Raw genomic sequence first — 16414 nt, 5'->3', positions numbered from 1 at the left:
ATTGTATAATTTAAAAGAGGTATCTTAAAAGCACCCTGAGTAGTTTTGAGCTAATTCTGCTATAAATTGATGGCTCATACCTTGCCTAAAGTGTAATAAGTAAGCCTGGCAGGTTTTGATTTTTATTTATTTATAATTTCAACAAATATTAATGTTTATTTTTAAGATTTTTTTGATTTCTATTTAAATGTTCACAGTTGCACAAAATTGTGAGGTTTAAGCATTTTTTTTCCAATTTTTATTTAATTTAATTCTCACAGTTGAGGGAAATTATAAGCATCAGACAGTTAGTGACGGTAGCCACTGAGATTCAAAAAGTTAAAGCTTTATAAATTATTAGAACACAAATTGTCAATATCACTGTCAAAATCTTTAAATCAACCTTTAAATCAAATATCTTTAAATCAGCCTCCCCCACCCACATTCATTCCCTACTCCATTTGTAACAAGCCTAATTCAAAAGTCTAAATCACTAGAATTTTGATTGTAATAAATTCTCAAGCAGCATTTTTCTTACTTTTCCTATCTGTACATTTTGATTATTATTGATGGAAATTTTTTTTGGTGAATGTGCGCCCATATGGTAAAATCAATGTTTACCAACATTCACCTATAAAAATCGAATCCTTCCAAGCCTAGTCATAAGTGTTTTCTGTACATCTTTAAGCCCAGGGCACTCTTCAGTTTCTGTTTGATTACTTAAATAGTTTTTTGGTTTTAAATGTTACAAGAGGGCAGGGCACTTCCTTCATCACCTCCATCTAGCATATTCAATGGAGGCTGAGTGTTAACTTGTTGCTTTGCAGGAAACCAATTCAATGAAACAGACTCCTTAAATTGGGAGGAATTCGACTTCGTGGACAATGATTCAGAAGCTGACTCATTTGTGTTTATAAAGATATGCTAGTTCACAGACACCAGCAACTGTGGAAAGTTTCCTTTTCTTTAGCTTGGTTCACAAAGGAAAATTACTCTCCCAACCACTCTAATTGTAATGCCAAAACAGTAACTGCAAATTATACTGCCATTAAAAGAAAAGGATATATTGAACACAAACAGACTAACTGGATGTACCAGTAAGGTTCTGATCTATGCTGCATAACAAACCAAAGATATATGGAATTACTCAGTTTACATAGGGCCAGACCTCACACTAACTGTGCCCAGAAAGTTAATATGGACTTCAAAAGGAGTTAATTATGTGTGCAAGGACTGCAGTGCTGGGCAGTTAAAGCCATGCAGAGTCCTGCAGTCAGGATTTTGTATGCTATAGCTCTAGCACAATATAGCGATAAGTCTGCTGCTGATTATTACCTTAGCCTAATTACCTCTATGTGACCTTGTTTCTCTAGGTTCATATCAGAAACAGATCTGTGAACAATGTTCTAGATGAAACTCAAAACTAAGCAAAACAAAAACTAGTTCAGGCTTTTGTTATGAAAAAACCTCAGTGCAGGCTCATTTTATGAAGAATTTCATGGGGAATTATATCCCTGCTACAGAATCCCATAGGATTGTACAGAAAGAATCACTATGAAATCCTATAGGTTTAGAGGATAATTCTATAGAACCAGGCTGGCTTCATCCCTCTTAAATTCTACAGAACTTTTCCACAAGCAGACTTAGCAGAAAGATTTTTTTGTATAATTTCAAGGATATTTTTAAGTATTTTAAAATGCTTATCTATTTAAATTTTCACAGTTATGGGACATTATTGGGGGAGTCAGACAAATATCTAATGACAATAGAGGCTGAGATTTAAAAAGTTAAAGCTTTATAACCATAAAATACACACTGTCAATGTCATATCAAAATTTGAGCCTTAAAATCAAGCTAATAAATTCTTAAGGTCCATTCTTCTCATTTTGACTATTCGTAAATGTTGATTATCGATGAAAATATTTTTTCGTGTGTGTTCAGAGTTTATCAGCATTTACCAATAAAAAGCTAATCCTTTCAAGCCTATCCATAAGGGATTTCTCAGCCTCTCTGGCGACACATCCAGCTTTAGGCCAATTCAACCAATTCCCCTGAATCAGGCCCCGCCCCTAAGAGGGCCCCATGCCCAAGCCCCAGTACAGCGTACCGGCAGGAGCCGGTGCACTGTACCAGGGCGGCTCAGCTTCCCCAGGCCCTTTAAATTGCCGCCACAGCCCCACTGCTGGAGCCCTGGGGTAGGGCTGCAGGGCTCTGGGGGATATTTAAAAAGTCTGGGGTTCCCATTGCTTCTACCGCCCCGACTCTTTAAATAGCCGCTGGAGCTCCACCGCTTCCCCAGGGCTCCCTCGGCTATTGAAAGGGCTGGGGCAGTAGAAGCAGGGGAGCCTCAGGCCCTTTAAATAGCCTCCAGAGCCCTGGGATAGCGGGGAGTCTCTAGGGGCTATTTAAAGGGCTGGGGCTCCAGCTGCCTCTGCCGCCCCATCCTTTAAATAGCCGCCGGAGCCCCGCCACTTCCCCAGGGCTCCCTCGGCTATTAATGGGGCAGTGGAAACAGGGGAGCGTCAGGCTCTTTAAAGAGACCCAAGCCCTGAGCTGCTGCTGCTGCTGCTGCTGCTACTCCAGTGGGGGAGAAAGGAGGAGGGGGCACTCACCATACAGGGTGGGCTGTACCCATGTACCTGCACCCCCTGCCCACAGCCAGCTCCTGTTGCACCAGCCCCACATCCCTGCCCTGCCGGCAGCCAGCCCCTGTCTGCAGCCAGCCTTGCACCCCCTGCCAGCAGCCAGCCCATCTCCAGCCAGCCCCATACCCCCTGCCCTGTCTCCAGCCAACCCCTGAGCCATCCCGCTGCCTGAAGCCAGCCAGTCCCACACTCCTTTGTCTCCAGCCCTGCCAACCCCTGCCACACCCCCTTGCAGCCCTACTGGAAGCAAGCCAGCCAGCCCACCCCGCACACCCCTGTCTCCAGCCAGTCCCACACCCCTTGCCCTGCCTGCAGCCAGACCCTACCTCCAGTCAGCCCCTGCCCTGCCTCCAGCCAGCCCCATGTCCATTGGTGCCCTGCAGTTCCCAGGGCAGTAACCCTGCTCACCTGCTTCAGTGAGGGGGGCAGGGAGCAGCTGGGACCCACACATGTGCACGCTGACCCCCTATTGGTACAAAAAATACATACTGTGGCACATCCCTTAAATCAGAACTTTTTATAAGGAACCCATTGCTAAGAAATAAAAGGGGTTTTTTTACATTTTTTTTTCCAGTCATCCCTGCTGGGGTCCCGCCAAAAATGTTCGAATTGGGCCCCGCACTTCCTAAAGCCGACCCTGTCTGGCAAAACTCAGTACCTTGCCAGTACAACCCATTTCTCAGACACTATCAGTGTCTTACATCGCACCATAGGTGAGAGGTTATTATTATTTCTTATATTGCATAGCAATTAGGAGCACCAGTCACAGACCATGACCGTACTGTGCTAGGCACTGTACAAACAAACAAAAAAAGAGAACCCCTGCCCAAAAGAGCTCTTTCTGCTACCGTAAAATCTGTACAAGTTTATGCAAGTGCTAATGAATCTGGTCCAGGCAGTGCGAAATCCAGGCAATCAAAATAACTTCCTGATATGAAACCCTGGGACCCAAAACAGTCAACACTTAGGATTACATTAATATGCAGTAACTTTTAAAAATTATGTTGGGACTTTATTTTAGCTTTAGGAAGCAATTAAATGTGCATGAATATTCACCTATTTTAAGAATTCAACTTCTGCTGAGAAATTCTTTTGCTGATAGTTTACAGTAAAATAGCCTCATGGATCCACCCACATCATGTCATAGTATGAGGATATCCCCAAATTTAAAAGCACTTTCCATTTTTGCAAGAGGAAAGAAGCCCAGAGGATCTCTCTTATTTTTATTTTTTGTTCCGCAAGTGCTATCTGCAATTTTGGAAGCCAACTTTAGAAAGGCAGGTTGCAGGACACTGCTGAGCCATGCATTTTGGCATTCACTAGCTTCCCCTTCCTGTAGTCACTTCCTCTTTTGGTAACATTTCTTATGTCTAATTTTTAAAATGTAGTGCAATATCCATTTTTTTTAAAAAAAAAAAAAAGCCCAGAGGTTTTTTTGGTGGTGCTGCTGCTGCTGCTTTTTTCTTTTTTAAACCATAGTGGCTGCCAGGAAATATCAAATCCCACTACAGACAAAACTATCAAACAGAAAATCAACAAGCGGTTAATGTGCTGTGCTGGGGAAGCTCGCTGGCCTTCTGTGTGTGGAACTCCCATCAATGTCAGTGGAGAATGCCAGAAATGGTGAGCTTACAAGTTCCCGTTCATCCGCAGGAAAGATCCAACCTCACAGAATTCAAAGGTCCACGAACCTTGCAAAACTATCTGGGGGTTTACAGAGTTCACTAATGTTTATGAACCTGTTATTTGCCCTGTAATTGCAACCCAGAGTGTTATTTTTCCCACTCCAAGGGAGACTTTAAAAAAAGAGACCACAAAAAACCTGTATTTTGTACTGGGGATAATGGAACTTCCTCACCTCTCAGAGGGCTGTCCCTATCCTGACGTGACTCAGCGGGAAAGCAAAGATTTCCCCACTTTAGGTACCTGTACACTGCATGCTCCTTTTGGCAGTGCATAGAGTACTTACACAGCTAGCCTCCCTAGCAAGGGTATAAATAGCAGTGTAGTTAGGGGAGGGGGCACTCCTTAGGTGAGAAGAGGAAAGACACACCTTAACCCTGTGGGTATGTACCCTATCCAGCTCTCTACGTGCCCAAGCAGTGCCTTCCCCACCTACATTGCTATTTTTAAACAGTGTAGTGTCCTGTTGCCTCTCCACTGCTAGAGTCTTTGTCTGCTGCAGGGAAAGACTCTGGCAGCAGGGAAAAGCTCTGGCAGAGGGGAAGCAGAGGGGGAAGGCTCCAGCAGCATCTCACTGCCTCCCCCTGCCAGAGCCGTTCACTGATGCATGTAGCTACACACCACAGTGTGGATGCAGCCTGCTTTTTATAGTGGCGCATAGCTACATATATGCTACATGCAGCCACAAGTGATGTGCAGTGTAGACACAGCTGCATGTGGGTCTTGCAGCTTGTGACAGCATAAGAGATACTCCAGTACTCTCCGATGCAAGGAGCTAAATAGAGGCAAAGCCATAGGTCTATCCACACACATACATACCACTCAGGTGTTTAGGTTATTGCTTTCCCATTCCCTGGCACGAGAGGGAAACAGTATAAAGCACTACCTCTTACAATGGGGTACTCTTGGACCCAGACATAGTAGCATTAGCTGCTCTTAACTTGTAGATTATTATTGAAATCATGTAAGTGGATCACATAAATCAGGTCTAACACAAAGAGCTGCCCTAACAGAACGTACGCCCAGTCCTGATCAGGTCAAGTGACAAAACTCCCAGTGACTTCAGAGCCAGGCTTTTGAATGTAGTGAGTTTAAGGTTGCGTTGGGGCATGGTTCAGTGATAAGATGGCGCTGACACAATGATGACCCAGCCACAGAGTCTGCCTGTATGATTAGTGCATGAGTCTGGTTTACAGCTGGCTGGAGAACCACTGAACGCTGGTTTTACCCCTCAGCCATGCAGAACCCACTGGTCTGCTACTAAAATAAATCAAAAAGAGGAAATTACATTAAAAAAAAACCAACACAGTTTGTGGTACTTTTGTTTCATGTTTCACAAGCATGGCATATCTCCACTGCTGAGACACATATTTTCCTCCAGTGGTCTTGTTTCACTCTTTCAGGGACATCTGTGTTTAAACTTCTGCTTTGTATTTCTCTCTCTCAGAACATAAAAATAGCTGGTCTATTAACTTGTCTCTTTGAATGCAACAAAAGAAGTAGCTTGTAAGACCTTATCTTGGTCTCATTGACCTAAGAAAGAATGATATTGCCTAATTATGAGGCAAGCAGAAAGTTAGAGTAGTTATTTCCTGATTGAGGGATAAAATGTTCTCTCACATTTGCACATCATCTCTTGAACCCCCTATTCTGCTCTCTCTATTGTACAGAGATGTTGTTTCCTTTTATTTCAGTGGCATCATCTTCCTTATTAGAAATGGATAGAGCAGTTTGGTTCCTATCTAGCCATGCTCCTTGTCTGCCTCTCCTCATCTGCAGCCTGATTTTTTTCTGACTTTCCCCAGTGAGCATCAAGACTTGAACAGATATAAAAGTGATGTGAAAATAGAATCAGGCTCCAGATCTGTTGACTTGACCCAGAGGTCCAGAACTGAAGTAGTATGTTCAGGGCAGTCTCTACACGTCCAATGCCCATGCATGGGCCTAGGACAGTAATTGGGCCAACTTAATTATGATGTGTGGGAAAACTGCTTTCACCAGAAAAGTCAGGCTGCACCTTAGCCTACTTGATGGACAGAGCTGAACCTGAAATTTTTTCACGTTAACGTCTCCGTCTTCCCTATATTTGGCTAGTGGAATATTTTTCTGCAAGGACTGTAATCAGCTTTCAGCCATCCCAAGGAGAGGTACAGAATGCTTCAAAAGCATCAACTTTTTGCACACTTCAGGGCCACTTGAGGGGAAACCCCAAGGAATATGACATTTAAAATAAACGGTAACAGACTTCAGCATCAGGTATCTCCCACTACTTTGCAAAGGGGCCTGGGAGCCTCCCACCTGAAGATTTTTTGACAACAGGCAGGAGGGGGCACAGATGCTGCTTGCAGAGGAAACTCCCAGTAATTTCCCCTATGAAGTGTCTCCATCCAGACAGGCAGCCAATATAAGCAATCAGTTACCTCTGAAAATTGCTAGTGTCATTATGTTTCAGCAGCTCCTGTGCTCTTTAGAAAAGTAGAGTTTCTAAGTCCATAGAATCCTGGTTCAAAGAGCAGCCCAAAAATGATATTGAAAAGAGAGAACTGCCACTCCCCATCTTCAGCTGCAGAGTGGCTGCTTTCCAGTTTATCCTAAACATTTTCTTTTTCCATGTGAGCAGATAAAGAATGTTGTCTGCTCTCTGGAATATTTTGTTTGGCACAGAAACAAGGAGATTCTAGAATGCATATGGGCGGCGAGCTACAAGCTGACATTTGTTCAACCTGCCACAATAAGTGGGAGCTGCACCCACTTTTCTATATTGCTTTCCTGGCACATTTTGTGAGGAAGGATAGGTTTGCATTATATAGGACCTGATTTTGAAAGTGTAGTAGCCATTAAATTACATAAATTTAATAAGAGACCCAACGAGTTTGCAGTCCAGATAGGCAATATGCAGGACAAGGGGTCCAATTCTCTTCTGCTTTACACGGGAGTAAATCTAGAGTTAAGAGAAAAGAGAATTAAGCCTAAGGAAAAGAAGAGCAATTCATCACAGCTGATGCAGGCCAGTTTTATATTAACCATCTCAAGGTGAAAGGATTTCTCTTTTTGCTGAATGAGACAAGCTGACTTTCATATCTGCATGCATGCACTGTATACCTTTGATCTTTATCAAGCATTTCAAAATGTTTTGTTGCACTTTTAAACATACCCTTGTCACAGGGCCAATTTATGTCTAAATGTTGAATCTAGCATTGTCTATCACAACGTGCAATGTCAACTGTGGTTTTGTTCCTGTGACAGTTTATCGCTAGAAGGTACTCTGGGCCTAGTTCAGACAGACTGCACGCACAAATCTTTGTCATTCTTTTTTATTGCAACTAATTTAGGAGTAATTCTTCTTGTTCAACACCTCTCAACTGGCCTTCATTACAAGAGATGTCTCTTGTTCAATACTTCCTACCCAAGGTAACCTGGCTTTGTTTTACTGCTGATAGCTGTACATTATTGATCTGGTTCAATACATTGCATGTTAAAGAAAGTTAAACACAGTTCAGCCATATAAAAGATGCGCTATAGCTAGAAAAACAGCATGACAAGAAAAGAGTTAGCAGCTAGTGTCAAGGTGAACACACAGTTAAGACTCATTTGGTCCTAACTTTGAAGCACTGAGAACATGCCTCATGCGAGATTCAGATTGGGAAGGTCAGTTCTAACACAATGAAACCTTTGAACTATGAAGCAGGCACTTTATCTAAGCTACACAAGGTTATGACATATCTAGGAGTGATTTAGAGAGATTTTTTGAGCCATCAAAAAGTTGTTATATTTTTTCACTAATGCATTCTTGAAAGGTCTACAATTTTTTTTAAATGAACTCTAACGTCTATCAAGTTAGACATGCAGGTCATCATACCAAAAGCTGCAGGCATGTAATGCTTAACAAAAATTAGACGTAACACTGTATGTTATGTATTACTTCTAGAACTAAAAGACTCTTAGAAATATTTTCCATAAGTGGGAATTGTAGCACCTATAAGGACTGATTCTCATTTTACACCATGGTCCCTTACACCAGTCTCATTGTGTAAAGGGACTGTATAGCAGGTGTAAGCTACATTTAACGTTAATTGTTAGTATAACAGTAGCATCTAAGAAGGCCCTCAACAACATAAGGGCCCCATTGTGCTAAAGTAAGAGAATATATGACCTTGCCCCAAAGAGCTGATGGTTTAAGTAAACACATGGTGGGAGAGGATGTAAAAGCACAAGGGGGTGAGGTAACTTCACTACATTGTGCCCTCACCTCCAGCATCCCTGCTCTGCCAGCTTGTATGATCTTGTGATTTCTTCACTCTCATATACATTGTACAAAGTCCATTGAAGAGCACTTGGGTAGTACTAGACTCAAGAGTGGTTCACAATTAATCCTGCGTTTTTTACCAAATGCAAATACTCTCATCACTTAGTGAACCAGACTGGCATTACACACAAACACACCTGAGAAACTTGGGCTTAGATACGTAGAGCTAAAATGGCAATTACTTTCCACAAGAGATTTTTTAAAATGTGGGGTATTATTCCTAAAATTTCCTCTCTTTTTTTTTAAATAAAAACATGGAAACTGAAAGTTTCGTTTTGTCAAAAATCCAGAAAAATTCATTTAAAATTAAAATTTAAAATTATATTTTTCACTTTGATCAAAAAGCCATTTTGTCTCAAAAATGTTGGCCAGCTCTAGGGTAATGGGACATAGATAATAAGACAGAAAATATCATATTGCTTCTATATAAATCCATGGTACGTCCACATCTTGAATACTGTGTGCAGATGTGGTCACCCCATCTCAAAAAAGATATATTGGAATTGGAAAAGATTCAGAAAAGGGCAACAAAAATGATTAGGGGTATGGAATAGTTTCCATATGAGGAGAGATTAATAAGACTGGGACTTTTTAAGCTTAGAAAAGGGAGAGAGAGAAGCAGAGCAGAGCTGCAAGCTCAGAGGAGGAGGCAGAGCAGAAGTGAGCTGGGGCGGGGAGTGGTTCCCCTGTGTGCCATGCCCTCCCTTACTTGCTGCAGGTGGCACTCCCCGCGCCTCCCTGCCCCAAGTCCCTCCACCTAAATGCTAACGACGACCAGGGCGACCGAAGATCCGGCCACTGCGGTCGTCACCGAAAGACCCGAAATGCTGCCCCCCAAATGCTAGTGCCCTAGGCAACCGCCTAGGTCACCTAATGGATTGCACCAGCCCTGCTCATAACACAAATAGTATGGGTCACCAAATGAAATTAATAGACAGCCGATTTAAAACAAACAAAAGGAAGTATTTCTTCACACAACACACAGTCAGTCTGTGGAACTCCTTGCCAGAGAATGTTGTGAAGGCCAAGACTATAACAGGGTCCAAAAAAGAACTAGACAAGTTCATGGAGGCTAGGTCCATCAATGGCTATTAGCCAGGATGGACGGGAATGGTGTCCCTAGCTTCTGTTTGCCAGAAGCTGGAAATGGGTGACTGGTTGGATCACTTGATGATTACCTGTTCTGTTCATTCTCTTGGGGCATCTGGCATTTTAGCCACTGTTGGAAGACAGGATACTGGGCTAGATGGACCTTTGATCTGACCTAGTATGCATGTTCTAAATGCTTTCATCTCTAGCTCCACTGATTCAGACCTAGGTTGGTAATGGCAAAGTTGTCACCACCTTTACAGCTGTTCAGGAGCCCATATGAGTTTGTTCAATATCAGTCCAATCCTGAAGAGACATGTGCTCATGTCACAAAACTGTAATAAAAGTTAGAGCTATTTTTTGAGAATCAGACCCTATAGTGCCTCGTGTCTGAAACACTCAAACTTTGCCCTAGAGTATATGAAACACCTGATATGTACTAGCAAGTCTCTGGACAGGTTGCAGCACAACAGCATTCACAGCATCCCAATCAGCTTGGATCAGTTACATTGATTACTATGTCTTGCATCCAGAAGCTGTCAAGGTATCAACACAGCTGATGTGTGCATTCTTGGATTTTTCTTCTTTTCTAAAAAACTTCAATACTCCTGAAAGGCATCAGCTTGACAGCCCTGCAGACTCCATTCACAAAGCAGGTACGGCATGTATCATTCCTATTTTACAGGGACCACCTCTAGGTGGTGTGAGGGTAGATAGCACTCTATATTCATTCAGCCCTCAGTCTCTCTATCCCTGAGAATGCCAATAAAGTGCTAATTACAATTTTGTGAGTTAAAGCCTTGTCCATTGGAAACTGGGCTGAACCCACAGAACCATTTCACAAGCTGTGCTGAATAGCCATCAAGTATTATCCCATATGGACCTTAGCTGGATTTGAGCCAGCTGCCTACAAATGAAAGATTCATCACTAATTGTCCAAGTTATGCTACTTTGTCTGAGTTGCTTTTTTAGTCTGTGTTGTGTGTGCACGAAGGCCAAATTTACATCATCTCTGGCTTCCAAAAAGAACTGGAAAACCCATAATGCACATGACAGACACATGCCATTCCAAAGAGTGGATCCCATAGTCAAAACATGAAGTGTAACCAGTGGAATGCCAATGAATCTGCATCATTCCCTCACCACACCTGCTTTAAAATTTATGTTAATTCAGGCACTTGCCATGTGTTTGATGTGTTTCTGAAATATTATGAGAAAGTCCTGGCAAAAGGGCCCAGATCCTCAGCTGGCATAAAGAAGTGAAGACTCCATTCAAGTAAATAGAGCTATGTTGATGTACCCCAGCCGAGGCTTTGGCTGAATTACTAGAATGTTGTTCTGACCTGATTGCAATGCATGATAAAGCTGCTAACAAGCTACATAGCAAACATGGCAGACCACAGAGTCTCTTCATTATTTTTTTATCCCTTAAGGCAATCAAATAAGATTTATAAGAAACAACAAAATGACAGCTGAAAATTCTGGACAATTGTGTTGTGAAAATTAACAAGGTGATGGTAAGTATGTAGGGGAAGCTGTATTTAACATGTTTATCAGCTGGCAAAACTACTCTGCTTGTCTCATAAATACAGCATAATAACCTAATTTGTGTCCCATCAGCCCATTACATGCGCCTGCAATCTCTCCACAAAAACTACATCTATTGCAACACCTGTAAGAAAATCAATTAATGATAGCTAGGTTTAGGGCAGATGGCAACAGTTCATAACCAGAAAGCAAATGTAAGCATGTTTTATATACATACATACATACACACACACACACACACACACAAATAAATACATACATATATATATACAAGTTCAGCTACTAAAAGAAGAAGAACAGACACTGGAGAAAATGGCATCCAAGATAATCATCATCTGACAAGCATCTAAAAAGCTTTTCAGTCACTTTTAAATATCAGACTCAAAGGAGGGGGATCCAGGCCACTTACTATACCTGACTCTCCTAACAGATTGTGATTCGGCAGAATGTAAGCTAAAAATTTAATTTAAAAAGAAAACTAGTCTTTATAGTTGTGAAGAAAGACTTCTGTCTAAATGACTGAAACTCCATTGCCTACCTAATTTAAACAAAGTCCCATATGGCAGGGTACAAGTTCCCTTCTAGGACTGCACAGTGTCAGAGTTACCAGGTGGCCAGAGGAACCAGGAGCAAATGAAAGCTGGCTAGCATGGAAGCAGGCACAGCTAGAATAGGAGCAAGGGCAATCAGTTGAACCTACTGCCAATGAGAGTGTTCCCAGACACGTAGCAATATTTAGTAGATTAAAGAGGCTACTTCCCTGAGGAGCCTATATACCCACCTTGGGATCACCTGGATGAGTCCTCACCTGTGGACTGGCTGAATCCTGGTTGAATGGTTTGAGGCCTATCAACACCTGTAGACAATTACCTCTGATGACTCATTACACTCTTTGATTTAGGGATGACTCATCAGGCTCAGACTCAGGTATCACATAGCCCCAAGCACTTTACTGATCCTCAACAAACACTTAGTTTCCTGATGAAACACATGCAAGGAAAATGTGATACATTTGTGGGTTTGGGGGGGCAGGGAGGTTTTGCTTTTGCTTGTTTCTCCCATGTTGTTTCTGATAAAAATAAATTTTTGAAAGACTTGAGTCTCTTCCAGAATAAAATGTATGAAGAATTAATCATTTATAAAATGCCACCCCCCTAAAAGCTGAACTAGCTACTGCTGCAATGTAATATAGCCCCTTTAACTACTAGGATTCATAATCTTTGGGCACCCAACATCACAATTTACAAGAGTGCGGTAAGGTGGAGGAGGACTTTACTATTGTTCTCTGAATTCAACAGGAACTTGGCTACCCAACAAAATTGTATTGCTTTAACTGTAACAGTAGAATTCAAGTGGAACAAAACCCTAGAGTGGATGCAATTATAGCAAGATAAAAGGGCTTTTTACTGATACAGTCATTCCCTTTCCCATATGGAAATAACTAGACTGGTGTAAGTCACCTTTTTACGAGTATAACTGCATCCACACTAAAGCTTGCACCACTATAACTATATTGGGTAAATATAAATCAGAACTCTACCTAACACAGATATACTGGTACAACATTCCAATGTCGACTAGGCCTAAAGATTTAATATCAAGATAATTCAACAGGGGCTAATGGTTTTGGATGCTTCCATTTTGGGGTTCCCAATTTAGACAGTCTAAAGGGAGCCTGAATTTCCAAAATAGGGTGCTTGGCCCTTGTGAAATTTCTTTAAAATTGGGCATGTAAAAATTGAGGAAACCCAAATCATTAGTCACTTCTAAAAGGTTTAATAAGTTAACTTTGTATTTAGTTTCTTCAATATGAAAGACAGAGAGAATTAAAAAACATACAATTTTAGCCATAAATGTCTTCATAATAGCACACATTCAAATCTGAAATTATGGTGATTACAGTACAAAAAAAATGAAAATATAATTCCACAGTTTAGCAGTCAGAGCACTTTGAAATTCCAGATTCCTCGTCAAGTTGGTCCTGTATGGTTTTTATGCCAGCTTGGCTGGGGTCTCTTGACTCTCAGGAGATAAAGTCATTTGCTGCATGAAAAGACTAGTGTGTGCTATAGACAAGTCTAACCAGTATTATCTCATTACTAACATTTTCAGTTCTCCAATAACATGCTATGCCATGTACACGAATAGCCCCATGGACAAATACTTTGTTGCATATGTTCCCATGGGAGAGCTGGTGAGCATGCAAGATATACATTTGCTGTCATTCTCAAAGATATGTTAGCTTTAGAATATCTCCCAAATCTCACACACATTTGTTTTATCTCGGTTTTCTATCTACTTTAGTCATTTCTGTTGGGTCCATCACTATGTTATCTACACACCAGACTTCTACTGAACACTTGCGTTTGCACCAGTATATGATGTATAGTCATGTTTTTAGCCTCATTTATATTCTTTCCACAGCATACTTGAGCTAGCACAGCCCAAAAGCTAGTTCTTTTGTTTATTTTCCTCCCTCCTTGATTATGGTCCTTGACTTAAATGTCAGAAGCATGATCTCCAGTGACAGAAGTAAAACTCACTGGCCAAATATGACAGAACCACCAATTCCTTGTGAGAACTTGCACAGAACCAAATCTTCATCTGACATTCTCATGTCCATTTTTAGCTTCCTCTCAAGAGCTGACTCAACATAAAATGTGCTCCAGTATACAGGAAAGTGCTATGAAATGTCTTTACATTGAAGCGAAAAAACATAGGGAAGGTCCCGCCATACAACATCTTCAGGTTCATCAACTTTTGGGCCTGCTGCCACCAAACCAGAAAGGAGAGCCAGCCTCCATAACAGATGAGGAACTTTAATGAGAGCTGCACCTCTGAGCCCCCTATTATTCAATCTCACAGGCAATCGTCCCTATTTAGGAGAGTGGTCCCTGACTGTTTCTCCCTCACGTACACACCCTGTCACTCCGCAGAGCTGTCTTAATCCAATGTATTTTAAAGTCATAGCCCCCCTCTCCTTCTGCCAACCTTCAGGTGATACCAACACACACATCCCCATTTGGAGCTTCCAGATATTTAGCTTTTCATTACCCATACAGGCTATCCTTCCTGTCCTTTCAGCTGATGTCAGACATAGGACTAATGGCTGGGAAAAAAGAACGGTGGGAATGTCTGAGGGTGGCAGAGGGATGAACTGGCCATAAAGGGAACAGGGAGATGCAAAACTACTCAGGACAACACATGTGAGTTTTCCATAAAAATACAGACTTCTCCCACTCTCACGGAGGGGCCTTATCCTATCAACCAACTTGAGGTGAGGGGTTATGTGCAGAGCTGCCTTGACACCACCACTCATCTACTCTGGGTTAACTCATGATCAGGAAGAAAGGAGAGGTAAAGTAACTGAATGAAAAATGCACCCAGCTCTAGCTGCAATACAGCAGTGCTGCTCCGTTAATTGCACAACAAGGAAGTGCCCAAACCAGGTTTGTATCAGTTAGACCAATACACCATCACCAAAGAGACAGATCGTTTAAATTGATAAAACCTGATTCACAAACAAGGGAACAAAGAATGTGTTCGTTTGTTTGTTTTTTTACGAGGTTGGCACTGGATGCAGCATTGACAGGAAGACCGTGCGTAGATTTCAAATGGTTGTGTGCATCTGTTTTGCATTTAGACAAAGAACGTAGGAAAAATAGGCAATAAAATCCAAAGACAAACAAAGCTAACAGTACGTAAATATTGCCTATGCGTCATGGGGCATAAAGGATTGTGTTATAGGTGATGCAGACTGCGATGCCTATAGTTAAGCTTGCCCAATGCTTCCTATTATAAGCTCCTGTATTCCCTTGCTGATAACTTAGTCGTAATGTCAAGGTTCATTATAAAAGAGTGGCTAATGTTTTTCTCCTTTCTGATTTTCAAACAACACTCCACTTCTAGGTTTCAGCCAGAGGAGAAGCATTAAGATACTGTGAGTGCTGCTGTCAGATTTCCAGCATAGTTAGAACGAGAAAAAAATTAGCAGTCCTATGAGAGTTTATTAAAGAAAAGCTTGGTTGGTCATGAACTGTTCACTTTAACAATGCTTTCAGCTGCTTGCTCTCTGTTGTAAAAGTAGTTGCCTCCCTCACCTGGTAGTGTTTCTGATCATTGTTTGATTGAAACTTAATAAACAGGGGAGCTCGAGGAGTCAGAAACAGCAGGTGCCCATCGTGTTGTTTCCATTCACGCACACACGTATTTGCATGGTGAACAGTCATCCCGCAACATCTGTGTGAACAAAACACTCCTCAAAAGACTATTTGTGGAAAAACAAACAAAAAGGGGGTGTGAATGTAGTAAAGTTTTAAAAAGCCTGCTCAGCACACTTAAGAATTCGAAAACATTTTTACTACTGTGCATGCAGGTCTAATCTAGATGGTAAGCCCCAAGGACAGACTGTCTCTTTTCTGTGTTTGTATAGCACTTTGCCCAATGGCGTCCCCAAGCCCAGCTAAGGCTTTGGGGTGCTAGAATAAAAATGCTTCCTACTAATAATAATTGTAGCATAAGGTGTACTGGCTTATTTTCCTCCACTCTTTTCTTACACAGTTGTTCTTTGGGGCGGCATTCTGCAAGAGGCGGCAGCCCCTGTGGTTTTGCCCTCAAGCAGCGTGCCGAATTGCCGCCGCGGGGGGGGGAGGGGGGCAGTCTGTGTGCCCTTAAGGCAGCAGGCACGTTTCCACGGTGGTGGCAATTCGGTGGCAGCTTCTATGTTTAGCTGTCTGTGGCGGCAATTCGGCGCGCTGCTTGGGGCCGCGAAAACTGTAGAGCTGGCCCTGTCTTTGAATATAAAACTTATTGCTCTACATAGGCAACTAAACTGGAGAGAATGGGGACATTTTGTGATGCACTAATAATTAGGAACACTAGAATCAATTCTAATGTCTCTTTCAAGATTCCCCATTCAGACCCAGATTAACCAGTGCACTTTCACGAGCCCCCAACTACTGTGGCTGATGGGGGAAGCTTCCCCCTCAGACACCCCCCAAAAGCCAACTCAGGGCCAGGAAGTGGGCAGAGCCAGCATGCCACAACAGGGAGCCAGGCCAGCTCCAGAGCACAGGAGCTGCTGTGGGGGTAAGTATAGGATGGGCTCACTCACCAACAACCCCACATGGGGCCTCCCACACCCCAGGGGCAGGGAAAGTAGGCT

The sequence above is a fragment of the Chelonoidis abingdonii genome, chromosome 1 (assembly GCF_003597395.2).
Source record: "Chelonoidis abingdonii isolate Lonesome George chromosome 1, CheloAbing_2.0, whole genome shotgun sequence".
Classification (NCBI taxonomy): Eukaryota; Metazoa; Chordata; order Testudines; family Testudinidae; genus Chelonoidis; species Chelonoidis abingdonii.
The sequence above is the reverse complement of the archived record's forward strand: the minus strand, read 5'-3'. Positions refer to the sequence as shown.